The sequence below is a fragment of the Gigantopelta aegis genome, chromosome 14 (assembly GCF_016097555.1).
Source record: "Gigantopelta aegis isolate Gae_Host chromosome 14, Gae_host_genome, whole genome shotgun sequence".
Taxonomy (NCBI): Eukaryota; Metazoa; Mollusca; class Gastropoda; order Neomphalida; family Peltospiridae; genus Gigantopelta; species Gigantopelta aegis.
Genome location: NC_054712.1, coordinates 7,751,128 through 7,771,534, shown reverse-complemented (window position 1 = coordinate 7,771,534; position 20,407 = coordinate 7,751,128). Strand labels below are relative to the sequence as shown.

General features: G+C 36.2%; 1 protein-coding gene across 1 annotated transcript in view; it reads left to right on the top strand.

The window, feature by feature from the left end:
- Window positions 1–20,407, top strand: part of LOC121389463 — a 74,060-nt gene that overhangs the window by 7,418 nt on the left and 46,235 nt on the right. The window contains exon 2 of the mRNA XM_041521100.1: window positions 12,117–12,187. The gene's annotated coding sequence lies outside the window, so the exon portion shown is untranslated. The remainder of the gene's footprint in view (window positions 1–12,116; window positions 12,188–20,407) is intronic.

The window sequence follows — 20,407 nt, the reverse complement described above, 5'->3', positions numbered from 1 at the left end:
TGTTGCATCACAATCACACAGATACTTATTGTTGCATCACAATCACACAGATACTTATCATTGCAACACAATCACACAGATACTTATCGTTGCATCACAATCACACAGATACTTTCATTGCATCACAATCGTGCTGATACTTTATCCTCTCATCACAATCGTGCTGATACTTTATCCTCTCATCACAATCGTGCTGATACTTTATCCTCTCATCACAATCAAGCTGATACTTTATCATTGCATCACAATCACACAGATACTTATCGTTGCATCACAATCACACAGATACTTATCGTTGCATCACAATAAAACAGATACTTATCGTTGCATCACAATCACACAGATACTTATTGCATCACAGTCACACAGATACTTATCATTGCATCAGTCACACAGATACTTATCATTGCATCACAATCACACAGGTACTTATCATTGCATCACAATCACACAGGTACTTATCATTGCATCACAATCACACATATACTTATCATTGCATCACAATTACACAGATACTTATCATTGCATCACAATTACACAGATACTTATCATTGCATCACAATCACGCTGATACTTTCATTGCATCACAATCGTGCTGATACTTTATCCTCTCATCACAATCAAGCTGATACTTTATCATTGCATCACAATCATGCTGATACTTTATCATTGCATCACAATCACGCTGATACTTTATCGTTGCATCACAATCACACAGATACTTATCATTGCATCACAATCACACAGATACTTATCGTTGCATAACAATCACACAGATACTTATCGTTGCATCACAATCACACAGATACTTATCGTTGCATCACAATCACACAGATACTTATCGTTGCATCACAATCACACAGATACTTATCGTTGCATCACAATCACACAGATACTTATCGTTGCATCACAATCACACATATACTTATCGTTGCATCACAATCTCACAGATACTTATCGTTGCATCACAATCACACAGATACTTATCGTTGCATCACAATCACACAGATACTTATCATTGCAACACAATCATGATGATACTTTCATTGCATCACAATCATGCTGATACTTTATCCTCTCATCACAATCGTGCTGATACTTTATCCTCTCATCACAATCAAGCTGATACTTTATCCTCTCATCACAATCATGCTGATACTTTATCCTCTCATCACGATCGTGCTGATACTTTATCCTCTCATCACAATCAAGCTGATACTTTATCCTCTCATCACAATCGTGCTGATACTTTATCCTCTCATCACAATCAAGCTGATACTTTATCCTCTCATCATAATCGTGCTGATACTTTATCCTCTCATCACAATCGTGCTGATACTTTATCCTCTCATCACAATCACACAGATACTTATCATTGCATCACAATCACGCTGATACTTTCATTGAATCACAATCGTGCTGATACTTTATCCTCTCATCACAATCACGCTGATACTTTATCATTGCATCATAATCACGCTGATACTTTATTATTGCATCACAATCACGCTGATACTTTATCGTTGCATCACAATCACGCTGATACTTTATCGTCCCACCACTATCACGCTGATACTTTATCGTCCCACCACAATCATGCTGATACTTTATTATTGCATCACAATCACGCTGATACTTTATCATTGCATCACAATCACGCTGATACTTTATCATCCTACCACAATCACGCTAATACTTTATCGTCCCACCACAATCATGCTGATACTTTATCATTGCATCACAATCACACTGATACTTTATCGTCCCATCACAATCATGCTAATACTTTGTGATTCATTCATATCACTTTTCTAGATGGACTGATACTTGTGTGTGTGATTTATATTTAAACAGCACACAGCTGATATTAAAATTTAGGTTATAGTGTTTTTGTTTTAAATTTTTTTATAGAACAAGGAAGGAAATGTTTTATTTAATGACGCACTCAACACATTTTATTTACGGTTATATGGCGTCGGACATGTGGTTAAGGACCACTCACAGATATTGAAAGAGGAAACCTGCAGTCGCCGCTTCATGGGCTACTCTTTTCAGTTAGCAGCAAGGGATCTTTTATATGCACTATCCCACAGACAGGATAGTACATACCACGGCCTTTGTTACACCAGTTATGGAGCACTGGCTGGAACGAGAAATAGCCCAATGGGCCCATCAACGGGAATTGATCCTAGATCGATCGCACATTAGGCAAGCACTGTACCACTGAGCCCCTTTATATGGAACAAAGTTCCATTCTCAAGTTTTTTGACATGTTGTAAGAACCTGGCAACCTGAACAATAACCACTGTCAACATAACTGCCAAATAAAAAAAATATGTGTGGTTCTGGTTACATACCCAAACAAAAATTGCAAGCTTAATAAATAGCTGGTAACAACCTTGCGGCAAGGTAGTAACTACCGCGTTTTGAGCTAGTATTTGGAACCTTTTTACAACCTTGCCGCAAGCTTGCGACGAGCTTCTTGCAAGCTTGCGACGAGCTTCTTGCAACCTTACCGCAAGTTTGTTGCATGCTTGCGACGAGCTTCCTGCAAGCTTATTCAGTTTAAGCTAGTATTTGGAACCTTTTTACAACCTTGCTGCAAGCTTGCTATGAGCTTCCCGCATGCTTGCTATGAGCTTCCCGCAAGCTTGCGACGAGCTACCCGCACGCTTGTGACGAGCTTCCTGCAAGCTTGCAACAAGCTTCCTGCAAGCTTGCGACGATCTACCTACAAGCTTGTATCAGTGGCAGCCATCTTGCATCTTGTATAATTCTTTAAAAAAACTACAATGGTTTTAAAGTGAAAAACATGAACAGTTAAAACAAAAAAATAGGTGCTACATGTTGTCAGATACTTAGGCTACAAAATTAGTTTACCTGTCTGATAGACATGTTCCATTTATGTGGGATAGTCTTGACTAAACTAATATGCTAAAAAGCTCCTGGTCCTATATTCTTCTTCTTGTTTTAGGTTATATTCCTCCACTATCTGGAGATCCACACTGGTGTAAAGTCATTTGTTTGTTTCTTCTTCTTTTCTTTTTTCTCCTGTTCCACCAAGCAGGATTCAACCAAACTTGGTCCAAATGATCCTCTTATAGACCTGACCAAGTGTTGTTATTTTTCAGGCCAATAAAAATAGACATTTTTAACTTTTACTCAAGTTCCACCATGCAAATTTAAACCATATGTATTCCTAATGATCCTTTCATGGCCCTGACCAAGTTTGTTATTTTTTGGGCAGATTTAAAATCAAGATAGCTGCCCTGGCCTCTGATTGACAGAGACATTTTTTTGCTTCTTTTCAAGGTCCACCAGGCAGCTTTGAATCAAACTTAGTCCAAATGATTCTCTCATGACTTACTAAGTGTTGTTATTTTTGTGGCTGATTCAAAATCCAAAATGGTCACCCTGGCCTCTGATTGGCTCAGACATTTTCAACATCTTCTCAAATTCCACCAGGCTAATTTCAACCAAACATGGCCCATGTCATCCTCTCATGGCCATGCATATGTTATTATTTTTGGGGCCAATTGAAAATCCAATTATTACAAGATGATTTTGTTTTAACCATATTGTATTATCATTCGTATGTATTAATATTAATTTTGTTTTAATTATTATTGTAAATACTATCTAAATCTGTAACATGTATGTTTGGTTGTTTAGCCACTGTTCCCACTGAATTTGATAAATCATATGAAAATGATTTGGACTTAGCTTTTTCTCCACAAGTGTAGACATGCTTTCACAGTTGAAGATATACATGCAGCAAGCTTACAAATATGAAAACATGCTTGCGGGAAGCTTGCACAGTTGAAGATATGCATGCAGCAAGCTTGCAAAATGAAAACATGCTTGCGGGAAGCTTGCACAGTTGAAGATATGCTTGCAGCAAGCTAGCAAAAATGAAAACATGCTTGCGGGAAGCTTGCACAGTTGAAGATATGCATGCAGCAAGCTTGCGCATGCTTTCACAAATGAAAACATGCATGCGGCAAGCTTGCAGAAATACTGACTACCTTACGCGAGCTAAATGTTAGCTTGCAAATAGCTTGCATTGCTTGTACTACCTTGTAACAACCTTGTAACTACCTTGCAACAACCTAGCCGCAAGCATGCATATTTGTTTGGGTATGCGGGAAAACATTAGGGTAGGTAGGTTAAATAATGTTTTATCTTTTTTTTTTTGTAATTCCTAAAATCTGTCAAACTGGTCTTGGCAAAGAGCAATAAAGTAACCTTTCAGCAAAATGCTGCATCTCTGTTTTGAAGATCAGTAGGTGGGGAAAAGTTTAGGGTCGACGAAAATGTGTTATAAATAATAAGGGTCTGTAGAGTAACCGGAACCACACACATTTTTTTATTTGGCCATGCTTGTGTTACTTGTATTCCAAACTCTCTAGATTTTGTAGCATGCATCACCTGTAAGTAGTACTAAACCAAATAACTAAATAATAATGGGTCAAAGTTTGAGGTGCACCCAACTTTTGATAGAGAAGTGAACACCACAAGTCTGTGATTGGTGAGAAATGTGAGTGTGTTGGTTGTAAGAAAAAATAGTTTCACCTGGGCAAAAAATGTATGCAATTTTAATTCATGTTTTACCACTGTGTCAAGTAGCCTTGTGCTTGAAATATGTATGGGGTACCTGTTACAATTTTGTGTGGAACTAGGGTAGTCACAGACACTACCCGTTATCTCAGAAATGAGCAGCTTGACCCCCAATTTTTCCTGATTAACTTTTAAGGGTGAGGGGTGGTAGTATTTATATCCGTGGCGTTTATGTTGATTGATACACTTCAGGTAGGAATTTTAGCCACATATGTTACTATTGTTGTTTATTTGATTTGGTAGTATACACTCTGTATGTCTTCAGGCTTTCTGCCAGAAAATACTTGATGGTATGTAATAAAAACAAAACCGACCATAAATGTTCCTATTAGCTTGTTTTAGCTTTGAAATGAGGGGCGAGACGTAGCCCAGTGGTAAAGCAATCGCATGATGCGCGGTCGGTTTGGAATCGATCCCCGTCATTGGGCCCATTGGGCTATTTCTCGCTCTAGCCAATGCACCATGACTGATACATCAAAGGCTGTGGTATGTGCTATCCTGTCTATGGGATGATGCATATAAAAGATCCCTTACTGCTAATTGAAAAAAGTAGCCCATGAAATGGCGACAGCGGGTTTCCTCTCTGAATATCTGTGTGGTCCGACACCATATGTCCGATGCCATATAACCATAAATAAAATGTGTTGAGTGCGTCATTAAATAAAACATTTCCTTTCTGTCGGTGGACCCATTGGAATATTTCTTGTTCCAGCCAGTGCACCACGACTGGTATGTCAAAGGCTATGGTATGTGCTATCCTGTCTGTGTGATGGTGCATATAAAAGATTCCTTGCTACTAATCGAAAAATGTTGCGGGTTTCCTCTCTAAGACTATATGTCAAAATTACCAAATGTTTGACGTCCAATAGCCAGTAATTAATACATCAATGTGCTTTAGTGGTGTCGTTAAACAAAACAAACTTTAGGTTTGAAATGTTATCAAATTGGACATTCTTATTTTATACACTTTGCCTAACATTAAACAGCAGTTCTCTTACTATTGTCTGTCTAAAAATATGTAAAAAATATATCCATTAATTTCCAAGATTTTATATACATGTATATATATGATGTGATTCACAGAAAATTCAAATAGACATCCAAGTACACTTACAGGTTCAAAATCACAACCTCTCTCTTAAAAAAACTACTCAAAATTTCATCTTTAATGTAGCCTAATACACACATATACTTAATCCTGTAGTGAAGCCAGAACAAGTATTTAATCCCCAGCCAGCCTAACCACATGATATTAAAAATAACCAAATACATGTAAACAAGATTCGGTTATTGAGTTTGCTTTTTGGTAAATTAATTACAAAATATATTAGCAAAATTCAACTTCGGTTCATATTTAGCTAATATGACAGCTTAAATCCTAATTAGACAAACATTTCTTTTTGTCCCTGCCATTTCCTTTTACGTACTTCTGTTTGTTCACATGACGGCATTATTATTTAGTAATTTTATCTCTTGATTAACCGACTTAGCAATGTCGACTTGAACTAGTGGTGGGAAATTACTTGCTACCAGATACCGTTAATTGCAGTTACTTTTCTCGGCTTAAAGATGTGCCATCATTAACACAAATGACATGTTTGTTACGGCCATGGCAAAGAAACAGGAAGCTAAGATGTGCACATGAATAGAAATGATGACGTACATAATGCTTAATACAAGTCTCATCAAACAGCTAATCTAGAAACAAAGGGACGTAACTCTAAAACAAATTCCATTGGATGTACTCTGTTCTGCTGAATCTTCCCAAAGGAGATAACATGAGATAGTGACAAAACAGTCTAATAATAAATGAAATTGATTTCTTTTGTTTCATTCCGTATTCATAAGTTTTATGGTGTTTCTTGAATATTGCAAAAGGCTTGGAATATACTTAGCTTGAAAAACAGAGAAAATTTAGTAGGTCCTATTGTTGAAGTTGACCTTTAACAACCTTTCAAATTAAGGCTTCCAGAACTAAGTAGGTGGATGGGTGGGGATGGGGATGGAGGTGGGGTAGAGAAACAGTGATAGTATGCTTCATCTATATGTATATCCTATTCAACGTCAAAATTGATAAAACGCTGATTGTGAAATAATGAAGAATAATACCGGCCTCGGTGGCATCGTGGTTAGGCCATCGGTCAACAGGCTGGTAGGTACTGGGTTTGGATCCCAGTCGAGGCATGGGATTTTTAATCCAGATACCGACTCCAAACCCTGAGTGAGTGCTCTGCAAGGCTCAATGGGTAGGTGTAAACCACTTGCACCAACCAGTGATCCATAACTGGTTCAACAAAGGCCATGGTTTGTGCTATCCTGTTGTGGGATGGTGCATATAAAAGATTCCTTGCTGCTAATCGAAAAGAGTAGCCCATGAAGTGGCGACAGCGGGTTTCCTCTCAAAATCTGTGTGGTCCGTAACCATATGTCTGACGCCATATAACCGTAAATAAAATGTGTTGAGTGCGTCATTAAATAAAACATTTCTTTCTTTCTTTCTTTCTAGTGGTGTCATTAAACAAATCAATCTTTAACTTTAATACACAAGTTTATTAAAACATTGGCTGTGTTTGTATTTTGCATTAGTACAATGATGTTATAATATGGTGATGTACTACATTGTAGGATTGCAACTTTGATGAGTCACTATAACTTTGTGCTTTAATGATTGACTGGACTTGTTACAATGGGTGTATCCATGTCGGTTACTGTACTGTGTTAGAATACTAATAAGTGATTCAGGAAGACCTACTAGTACTAATGTACTAGTTAGAATGCAAGCAGCTGTAGGTACAGGTAGAGTACAGTATTTAACTAGATGTAGCTTGGCTTTATGATATTTTGGTATACTTAATTTACTGCAGGCCTAGTACTAGTAGAATGTACCTTGTAGGTAAGTTTTCCTGCCCCAAGTCAGACCACCGATCTTATCGGAGGCCGGACTCGGGATAGGCGTGCCCGAAACCTGGGATAGGCGTGCCCAAAACCATAGAGGTATATGGGCACGTTAAAAATGTATCTAAGTCTAAGTCTATGTAGGTAAGTGTAATTATTAAAGGGACATTCCTGAGTTTGCTGCAATTTTTAAGATGTTATCGACTAACAGACTTTTTAACGATCGTAAATACATATCAAATACAAATTTTTTTACATAAAATATTAGTGGCTGTTTATTAAATGTGTTTCTGATCATTCTAATATTTGTACTAGGTTAAAGTTCATTTTATTTCCTAATATATATTTTTTTTGTATTTCACATTGAATATACAGACACTGATATTCTAAACAAGAAAATATATTTAACATATAAGAAATATTTTATTAGTCAGAAACATCTTACAATGCAGCAAACTCAGGAATATCCCTTTAAAATAACAGACACTAGTTCTTAAACACTACAACATATTTTTAACTATCGCAACCTTTTTTGATAGTTGAAATCGGACATTGTTTACATTTTATTTTTTAGATGATTTATTTGCAAACATTTGAAGTGTTTCTGGTCATCCTGCTGTTTCTAATACATGTACCATGAAATGCGTTTTTTTATAATTTTAAAAACACATATTCTTCTGAGAAGTAACAGTTATGGAGATGAGTTCTGGTGTTATTTTTAGACGGTATTTTCCCATTTCAGTGTCACAGAATTTCGATTTACTCTAATGTAAATTTATGAAGATGTGTTACAGGTATAGATTAACCATACTTTGTGTCCATTTTCATGGGCTGCAACTTTAATGAGATACTGAACTGAACTGAACAGTTTGGGCGGGACTGATGAAGGCTGTTGGTCATAAAGGCAGGTGTTTAAGCATTATAAATATACTTGTATATGTATACTTGCACAAAAAAGTTCCTGGGTATCAAATTAGATGGTCTCAAAGTTAACTTTTTCTTGTTCGGACCATATCTTGCATACAAGACCATCAAACCTCACATGTAGGAACAACTTGTGATGGCGATGTGTCGCATACTATTACGAGGTCACTGTGACTTACTTTTCATGGTCTACTGCACATAACAGTAAATCCTTGTCCGGACCATATCTTGCATACAGATGCATACAGGACCATCAAACCTCACATGTAGGAACAACTTGGGATAGCAGTGTGTCAGATACTATTACTAGGTCACTGTACTGCACATAACTAAATCCTTGTTCGGATCATATCTTGTATATAGGACCATCAAACCTCACATGTAGGAACAACTTGGGATGACAGTGTGTCACATACTATTACTAGGTCACTGTGACCTACTTTTCACTGTACTGCACATAACTAAATCCTTGTTCGGATCATATCTTGTATACAGGACCATCAAACCTCACGCGTAGGAACAATTTGGGATGGTGGTGTGTCACATACAATTACTAGGTCACTGTTATACAAATAAATCAAATAATTTGTCTATATTCTGAACATCATAGGAAAATCACCTTCTCCAATGGATACAGTATCATCAGTAGCTGGTCCAAAACAAACTGAATTGAATTCAGTCATACCCATAACATATTCATTAATATCTATGGTTTTCCATCAAACTCCTGACGGGCGTACCATGTACTTCACCAGTACTCTTGTTAATATCAACCTTGTCTAATTAATCAGTATTTGTCTCGGCATGAAGTGCCTCAACAAACACTGATTAATATAGTTTCGGCAGAGCCTCGACAAATACCAATTAATATAGACTCAGTTGATATTTTCCATATTAAAAAATACTTGTGAAGAATCCTCTCTCTCTCTCGCTATATATATATATATTATGTAGTTACACATCTGTAAGACGAAAACAGGCTAAAGTTGTAAATTTGGTTCATTTAAGCACTGTCATCAGAATATATTCTGATGATCAGGTATTAATTCTGCCAGAAAATAATTTGAGGGTCTATAAAATTAAATTATAATAAAAACAAATCAGACCATAAGTGGCCCTACTACATGTATAGGTGATGATGAGTTAAAAAAAAAAAATGAAATTGGACACTTCATTTCATACGATTTTAACAATTTATTTAAACAGCTGTTGTCATACTATAAAATCTGTCTAAATGTTACACAAATATATCTATTAATGTCCAAGATTTTAGGGTACTTAATTTTACCCTTTGTACCCTCTGGCAGAAACCCTGATGATTTATGGAATAAAACAAAGAAATTGTAGAATTTTAATCTGCAAGTTAAGTATATTTATAGCACATGAAGTGCCATTTACTATAGTTTGTGTGTTTAACGACACGTCGGCACATTTTAAACTATGGCTTTTTGCTGTCTGACATATGATTATGTGGACATTCGTTGATAGAATGAGAATGAATCCACTGCCACCACAAAGGCTTCTACTAATAAAGCAGCAAGGATCTTTTATATTTACTTCCTCATAGTCAGGACAGTACATGCCATGAACTTCATTCAACTTATTTTCATGCTTATATCCAATTAAGGTTCAAGCAAGCTGTCCTGGGCATACACTTCAGCTATCTGGGCTGTATGTCCAGGACATTGGGTTAGTTGTTGGTGGTTAATGATAGAGAAGAGGGTGTAGTGGTCTTACACCTACCCATCAAGTTGTTAAAACTTGCTCTGGGTGGGAGCCAGTACCGGGCTGCGAACCCTTATGTCTGATAGCTTAACCAGCCTTATGTCTGATGGCTAATAAACCACGGCACCACCAAGGCCGGTTTATACCATGGCCTTTGATGTACCTGTTTTATATGGATCCAAAAATGAGTCCACAGAGGGCATTCGATCCTTTAACACCTTAGATGAGCACTCGGATCTCACCCCTTACTGCAGTTTGAATGAAACCTTCATAAATAGGCCAATACAAATAATGGTTACTGATTGAATTACGTTTGTTTGTTTTGTTTAACAACACCAATGGTCCACTGGAGCACATTGATTTATTAATCACCGGCTATTGGATGTTAAACATTTGGAAATTTTGACATATTGTCTTAAAGGAGAAACCCGCTACATTTTTCCATTAGTAGCGAGGGATCTTTTATATATACCATCCCACAGACAGGATAGCACATACCACTGCCTTTGAAATACCAGTCGTGGTGCACTGGCTGGAATGAAAAATAGCTCAATGGTCCCACTGATGGGGTGTAATAAAAATGATATTTTCGAATGAGAACTGGCGTCACGTCATAATGGCTTTCTTTGTTTTTTTACTACTGGGCTACGATCCACCCACTAGTGGAATTAATAAGTAAGTGCTAATATTTGTGTGATATAATTAATAAATTGAATCACTGTCATTCATAAAATACTGATACCTAAAACAGCTAAAGAAAGGTTCTCATCATAATATATCTTTACCAGAAAAATGTAAGTTTTCATTTATTGAATTAATTTTGTTTTGTTTTGTTATCTTTAAGTTAAAAAACAAAAAACAACAACATGTTCTGTTAACATTTTGTGAACAGAATGTTTGGCAAGGTGATGAAGCATGTCCATGCATGGTTGTTTAATACAGCTCAGTTTCTCATATTGGAAATAAATTATTCAGATGGCCTCTTAAGACAGGTGGCTGTATAATACAATTCAGTTTGTACTACATGTATATTAGTTGATTTCGGAGAATATTGATGTGGTTTGTTAAGACAGGTGGCTGCATAATACAATTCAGTTTGTACTACATGTATATTAGTTGATTTCAGAGAATATTGATGTGGTTTGTTAATACAGGTGGCTGCATAATACAATTCAGTTTGTACTACATGCATACATGTATTAGTTGATTTCAGAGAATATTGATGTGGTTTGTTAAGACAGGTGGCTGCATAATACAATTCAGTTTGTACTACATGTATATTAGTTGATTTCGGAGAATATTAATGTGGTTTGTTAAGACAGGTGGCTGCATAATACAATTCAGTGTATATTAGTTGATTTCAGAGAATATTAATGTGGTTTGTTAAGACAGGTGGCTGCATAATACAGTTCAGTTTGTACTATAATGGATGATTTGGGAGGATAATAAGGTGGCTTAAAAATAGTAAAATAGATGTTTAATAAAACTGATTTGATATACGGTGAAACCTCCCAAAACTGGACCCTTTGTACACTGGAATTCCCTCAAAAGCAGACCTTTTTTCACCGCCCCCTTTTAAATATTAATACAGAACATAACCTTTCTAAACCGGATACCTCTTAAAACCAGACTTCTTACTTAGTCCCGAGGGTGTCCAATTTAGAGGGGTTTCACTGTACACAGATCTACATAGAATATATACTGATGGAAAGAAATGCAGGATCACACAAGTAGAAAGAGCAAATAGTGACCAAAACTCACAGTCCATAGTTACACACAACCCATAGTTACTGGCAGACAGTTCACCATTACTGACATTCAATCCCACATTAAAACTCTGTATGAAATACACACATTATTAGGCTGGTAGTAAATTAAATTTTGTCTTAAATTCCATGTGTTTCATTATATATCTTTCCATCAGTGTACATGTATATGCAATTTATGTCTTTCAGATTGCCTGCATCACTGAATGCGACTGCTTGCAGTAAAACATTGATTACAGTATCATAATCATCATTTTTTGGTGAGTAATTTCTCTGTTCTGAAAACGTTTAGTGAGTCAGTGGTGTACCTAGTGGAGGTCCCATCCACCACCAAATGTTTTTTTGTTTTGTGTTTATAAATGTGTGTCATTTATGTTCAACAAAAAAAACCCATATTACTATGGCCTGGTGCTCCTTAGTACTGACATTCAATCCCACAATGGAAGAAGGAAGGAAATGTTTTATTTAACAACGCACTCAACACATTTTATTTACGGTTATATGGCGTCGGACCATACAGATATATAGAGAGGAAATCCGCTGTTGCCACTTCATGGACTACTCTTTTCGATTAGCAGCAAGGGATCTTTTATATGCACCATCCCACAGACAGGATAGTACGTACCATGACCTTTGTTACAACCAGTCGTGGAGCACTGGCTGGAACAAGAAATAGCCCAATGGGGCCACCGATGGGGATCAAACTTAAACCAACCGTGCATCAAGTGAGCACTCTACCACTGGGCTACGTCTCTCACCCCTCCCACAACGGTGACATTGCATGTCTCTGTTTTATGAAGGCATCACTTCTGTAACAGTGAATTCAATTTGGTCTCAAATATTCTGTGTTCTCTTATTTCTGTTCATCAGTATATGTGAAGAGGTATAGTGACATAATGTAATAAACTGTTCACTTCAAAGAATCACCCAGTAAAACTAAAAACATACCAAGATCATCTTTTTTTTATTGCTGAAGCACGCCTCATGGAATTCCCCATATGTCCTGAGCAGGATAAATCTGATAACCTGTGTCATTAATCAGTTATTATCTTTATCCTATATTCAGTTTAAAATAATGGAGAAATCATATTTATTCCAAAGTTTTCGCATACAAATATTGTACGATCAATTTATGCATGCAAGTCTTGGTGAAATAAACATCATAGTTCTTGTATACCCAGTATTTATAATTGAAAAACAAAAATTAAAAAGTTTGTTTTGTTTAATGACACCACTAGAGCACATTGGTTAGTTAATCATAGGCTATTGGATGTCAAACATTTAGTAATTTTGACATATAGTCTTAGAAAGGAAACCTGCTACATTTTTCTTAATGCAGCAAGGGATCTTTTATATGCACATTCCCATAGACAGGAAAGCACATACCACAGCCATTGATCAGTTGTGGTGCACTAGTTGGAATGAGAAAAAACACAATCAGTTGAATGAATCCACTGAAGTGGTTCGATCCTGTGATGCAAGCATCTCAAGCGAGCATTACTCGACCGATTGAGCTAAATCCCGCCCCATAATTAAAAAGAAAGTTTACTGTATGTCTACGAGCTTCATTGATGTGGTGCTTAAGGCTGGTAGGAGATGGGTTCACATCCTGGTTTTGACTCTCACCCAGAGCAACTCATTGGTCATTGGATAAAGTGTAAGGCCGTTATACAGATTACTCTCTAATACTGACCCACTGTCCTTGACAGTGAACAGACAGCCCATGTAGAAGCACAGAAATAAGTAAAAAATCTAATGAATTTTATGACTATATCAGTGTTAGACAAATGTTTGAGAAAGTCACTAGCTATCACAGAAGCTTTGGCTAGTGCCATTTATATTTATAGTAATACAGTTGATACTTTTCACTAGCTGGGACTAAGGGCTAGTGGACTTGTCGAACTCTGTCACTATATTCTAATTATATAGGCTTTTTTTACTTTTATATGTTTATTGCTTTTGGTTGTTTCTGGGGTTTGGTTTTTTTTTTTTCTTTAATGTTTTTTTTTTTTTAGAGACTGTTAATGTGTGATCCAAGAATATTAAATTAACTTTACAGTATTTTGAAGTGTCATTCAAATTCAAATGTATTTTAAAACACCTGCAGCATACACACACAATCTCACCAATCTAGACGCACTATTTCTCAACTATATCACTGTGAAAATTCTATATAAACGGATACTTACAAAGTGATATAAAACTTTCTTCGTATTACAGTTTACCGTGGAATTGCCTGATAAAGAGACAAACGAGGTACTGTCAACATCAACTTATTAAAAAAAAAAATCTCCGATGGGAGAAAATATAAAATATAGAAATATTTACACTCTACTTAAGATTGGCGTGTCCCATTTTAATCTATTTGCTAATGATTTACAATTGTGTAAACAGGCAATCGGAGAGTGTGTTTGTTCACTCATTTCACATATCTGATTGCTCAGTGCGTTGAATAGGGGGTGAAAAACAAGCCCGTTTTTCAAGAGATGTAGCCTGTGATAATTACCAGCACCTCCTAGTGAGGTATTCTGGAATGTGTTGTGCACACCAACGCAAATTCAGTGTGGAAATTTAATCTTATAATTTTCATTTAGAATATTGCCATATATACTCAACAAAATTAATTAAGGGCCAGAAAGCCTTTTTTTTTTTTTTTTTTTTTTTTTTTTTTTATTATTTATTATTATTACTATTTTTTTTTTATCCCACTGCCCACTTTTCTTTTACTCCTTTGAATTCCATCTCATTTCTTCCCAATCTGGAAGCTTCTATCTTTCAACTTCTTTTGCTGTCCACCTCCACATTTCAGTCCTAGTCTCTCCAACCATGACAGGTGCTTGTCTCTTGTAGCTATCAGAACCATACACCTACCATTTCCTTCAGCTTTTAGCTGTGAACTTAGTCTGACCAGGGGCCCATTGAGCTGTTGTTCGTTCCAGCCAGTGCACCACTTTAATATATCAAAGGTCGTATGTGCTATCCTGTCTCTGGGATGGTGCATATAAAAGATCCTTTGCTATTAATGAAAAAATATATATGTCAAAATTACCATATGTTTGACCTCCTATAGCCGATAATTAATAAATCAATGTGCTCTAGTGGTGTTGTTAAACAAAACAAACATTTAGTCTGACCACTGAGAGCGTTCAGCAGTTACTTCTGGTATTGTTAAGAGGTACCTGCTACACCACCCTATAATACTGGCCATGCAGTAGCCCTTTTGGTAAATTTTGCTAGTTTCATATTATTTTAGCAAATTATGATCACAGATGACTTTCAGTAAAATACAGTCTAATTAAAATTAGCTCCACTATTACATGTGGATCTAACACCAGCCCGTTGGAGCTCATGTCCACCAATCAAAACCTTACTTGCAGAATCCTGCCAGTGATTTAAAAATAATTTGAAAACATTTCGAATTATCCTGAGGGTATACGACATGTTTCGTGTGAATTACGAATGCCTTAAAACATGTTTTATTTTATAAAATAAATAATTTGTAATGTAAAACTGATGACTGATTTAGTTTTTTTTTTATATAAATAAATAAATAATTTTTAATGTAAAATTGAAGACTGATAACCCACCCCCTACGTATTGGTATGGTTCGCTGTACTGCGGCCACTAAAATAGACTCGCCCGATATTTTTAGAATTTGTATGCTCCCAAATAACGTTATAAAAGGCGAAGTGTGATTGGTCAATATTTAAATATTTTAATGTTACCTGGACATTGGGGACTACGCAGTGTTGTTAGTTTTAAATCACTGGCAGGATTCTGTAAGTAAGGTTTTGATTGGTGGACATGAGCTCCAGCTGGCTGGTGTTAGATCCACATGTAATAGTGGAGCTAATTTTAATTAGATTGAGTAAAATAAGGCTTGTCATACATGCAAAATCTTGCACATGGAGGGATTTCATGCATTTACAAAAACTGCCGAAATGTGCATTTGCCTAGGATTTGTTATATATTGGTTTGTAACCTTACGTGATAGTTTGTTCACTATAAATTGTTTAAATCATCAAGTTTATATCAGGGCTTCTAGAATTTTTACAAAATTTACTAGCCATGGGATCAGTGATTTTTTTTTTTTTACTAGCCATGATTAAAAATTCACTAGCCCTACTTTACTTTAAGTTAATAGAATTTTACTAATAGTAATAATCAGATCATTATGTCACCCAAAGAGGGAGATAGACCTTAAAAACACTAAGATTGGGTTTTTTCACTAGCCATCGGGCATGGTGATAGTAGTTGTTTAGTAGTCCAACATTGAATATCTCTAGCCATGGGAGTGGGGCTACCATAATCTAGAAGCTCTGTTTATATGCATGCTACAATGTAGACACCTATTTTTAAAACAAATTATGAAAATATTTATTGCCTAGCCCTTAATTAATTTGTTGAGTATATTATGCATGTATATTACCACTAATTTTACAACACATGTGATATAAAATCTTAATTGTTCAATATTCTGCATATTATTCAAGCAGAATATTGCTATACAGATATATTATGTAGATAATACTCTTTATGACATTATAAGTACAGACCAGCCTCGGTGGCGTCATGGTTAGGCCATCGGTCAACAGGCTGGTAGGTACTGGGTTCGGATCCCAGTCAAGGCATGGGATTTTTAATCCAAATACCGACTCCAAAACCTGAGTGAGTGCTCCGCAAGGTTCAGTGGATAGCTGTAAACCACTTGCACCGACCAGTGATCCATAACTGGTTCAACAAAGACCATGGTTTGTGCTATCCTGCCTGTGGGAAACACAAATAAAAGATCCCTTGCTGCTAATCGGAAAGAGTAGGCCATGAAGTGGCGACAGCGGGTTTCCTCTCAAAATCTGTGTGGTCCGTAACCATATGTCTGACGCCATATAACCGTAAATAAAATGTGTTGAGTGCATTAAATAAAACATTTCCTTCTTTATAAGTACATGTATTTGTGAGACAATTTAATCTCATGTTTGTAAAGTTGAAGGGTATATTGCTATACAGATATATTATGTAGATAATACTCTTTATGACATTATAAGTATATGTATTTGTGAGACAATTTAATTTCATATTTCTGAAGTTGAAGGGGATGGGACAAAGTGCTTGCCTCATTCATGCTGGGTCTAGAATCGATCCAAGTCACTGGGTCCATTGGGCTATTTCTCGTTCCAGCTAGGGCTCCACTGTTGGTTTAACAGAGGCTGTCATATGCACTATCATGTCTGTGAGATGGTGAATATGAAAGATATCTCACTGCTGATTTAAAAAACCTGGATGGAGGAGCTGGCTGAGCCGGCACCTGCACCCAGGACAGGCGTGCGCTACAACAGTTTGTTCTGAATGTGCACATAAAACCCCATGACATGACTGAAAAGAGTAGTCAGTGGTGTGTAGGCAGCAAGTTTCCTTTCTAATTATCTCCACATGTGTTACTTACCGATATGTCCAAAACCATACAGCCATAATTAAAATATGTTATGTGCATCATTAAATACATTTATACAGCAACCACTGTTTCTATTGACAGATTATGATGACCGATTAAAACAAAGTCATAAACGTACACTAGCAGATTATGACTTTGACGTCACTCATATGACGTCACAAGCATAGCTACGTTACAAAATTGCTCATTTGACCTCTAGGTCATCGTACAATGTGGCAGAAATAACAGAAATAATAGCTTTTCCCCTTAATTTTTATGGTCTGCAGGATAAAGATAATAATTAGTTAATGACGTCGGATATCTGCTTTATCCTGTTCAGGCCGAATGAGAAATTCCATTCTTACCTTCACAGGATAGAGCAGATATCCGACGTCATTAACTAGTTATTCTCTATGTAAAATGTTTCTTTCTTAATTTTAATACCATCATATACGTGTACATGTATACATTAGGATTTATATTTAAGGCTTCTATTTTAATTAACATTTTTTGGTTCACATGCATTTTTATTTTTATGAATGTCTTATTTTTCAGTGGGAAATTGAGCAGAGATGTTTTAAATAAACACTAATTATTTTGTCTCCCTAAACTTGCATCCTGTTTGGTCTTGCTCCCTATTGCTCCCCTGAAATGTAAATTTATATGGTATCAGTATGGTCATAGAAACAGCTCCCCATAACCTAAGTTAAGGGAGCAATTAATCATTCCACTCATGATTTTTATTTCGCCTTCGAGGTCTGTTATAATGAAAACCCAGAAATCTGTGGTGTCCTTGTTGATTGCATCAGTGAAGATGGTCAAGGTTGCCATTCTCTGGTGATGACTTTTGATTGGGAACTTGTCTCGGTGGTAGCGCCAACATATCCAGTCCTTAGCTCGATTGTCTGCATATAATGCAAGCTAAAGATGTTGGTGCTAATGCTATTTACCAACAGTTATCACGATTAATCAAGTATTAATGATTTAATGGACTTTATTATTGTCTTCATTAGCAGTATTTTTGCAGTGTGTTGTGCCAGGCATTTTAGTATGGTTAATTAAGATAGCAATATACAGTTAGCGCCACTGTCTACCCTGTTGCAAAAAATAAAGTCACTTGATGTTTTTGCATAGATTTATGTTTGAATTCTAATTATTTGGAATATGAAAATTAACACAATTCTGTGTTTTCAAAGAATCCCAGATTAAGATTATTCGATGGAATCCCAAAATATCTATATTAAATCATGTTTATGATAGTCAAGGATTTATTTTTAAAAATTAAATTAGGTTTTTTTTTTAAACCAATAGTAAAATGTGTTTGGCTGTAATGCTGTTCAGTACATTCATGCACTGGGTTTCATTTGTGAAAAAAAGTGAGGTGTGACCAATTTGTGTAATTTTCATACAAGTTGAGTTTGTGAAAAAGTTAAAAAAAACTGAATAGCTAAATGTTTATTCAAATGATGATTTCTGAAATTTGTGTTTTAATGTATGTTTTTATATCTTGGGTGTGATTTGTGCATGTATGGATATGAAGATTATCCAAAATATATTTTTTTAAATGTCCATAAACATCTTACACATGTTGGAATTTTGGGCATATTATCATTGAAGTAACACAAACAAATGTCATAAAAGACTTCTTGCCAGTTTGGTGGAAGCAAAGCAATTTTTGTGTTTTCCTTAACCAATTACATATATACCATGTATTGGGACACCAAATGGCCATATACGTTCAAAATGCAATGAGGTGCCAATAATCAAATCTTCCTTTCTTTTGCCACTGTGGAGATTGCAATGGTGCATGAGTTGCCGTCCCATGAGTGCACCAAAGAAGACCTGATTATGCTGCAATACGTTGAAGTGTTGTTAACCAGACATTCCTTTCCTTTCTTCAGCATTCACAAATCTTGCTTATTTACACTAGACTAACAGAGTTTGAGATTAAATAATCTTAAGAGAGTCTGGAGGAATTAGTGATCTAAAAAGGTCCTGTTCACTGTAAGTGGCTCCTAATGAGCTATTGGCAGGATGTAGCCCAGTGGTAAAGCACTCGCTTGATGCACGGTTGGTCTAGGATTGATCCCCATTGGTTGGCCCATTGGGCTATTTCTCATTCCAGTCATTGCACTACGACTTGTACATCAAAGGCTGTGGTATGTGCTATCCTGTATGGGATGATGCATATAAAAGATCCCTTGCTGCTAATAGGAAAGAGTAGCCCATTGCGTGGCGACAGCAGGTTTTCTCCATCAATATCTGTGTAGTCTGATGCGATATAACCGTAAATAAAATGTGTTGAGTGCGTCGTTAAATAAAACATTTCCATTCCAGCCAGTGCTCCATGACTGGTCTAACAAAGGCTGTGGTATGTACATGTACTATCCCATCTCTGGGATAGTACATATACAAGATCCCTTGCTGCTAATTAATCGAAAAGAGAGTCCATAGAGTGGCAGCAGCAGCAGGTTTCCTCTCTAATTATGTTTGTGGTCCTTAACCATATGTCTGATGCCATATAACCATTGTTAAATATGTTGTGCATCGTTTTAAAATAAAACATTTCTTCCTTCCTTCCGAATGAGCTACATCGTTTTAGAGTCACAGTATCCATTCCGGGGTCATCATGTTATATATATATATAGTTCTGTCGCAGAGCAATTATCTGAGGTGAGATATGTTATAGGATTGATCACCTTCAAAGTCTGTGGTATGTATTGCTTTGTTGTGTGGCAAATTATATGTGAAAGACACATACATGTAGCTGTTATTTGACAGCAGGAGCATATGATAAAATTCTGTTTAACAAACGTGCTAATGATATTTTCTCTAACAGGTCTGCTGTGAAAGTTCTTTATTCACAGCCCTGCTGTAAAAAGTTTCTTGCAAGTCAGCTATGAAAATTCTTTGACTGCTATGAAAATGAAGGAAGGAAGGAAATCTTCTTACAGACATAAAATGAAAAGTGTCTTATGAAATTCTCTCTGAGAGGCCTACTGTGAAAGTCTCTAACAGGCCTGCTGTGAAATTTGTTTTGACAGGCCTA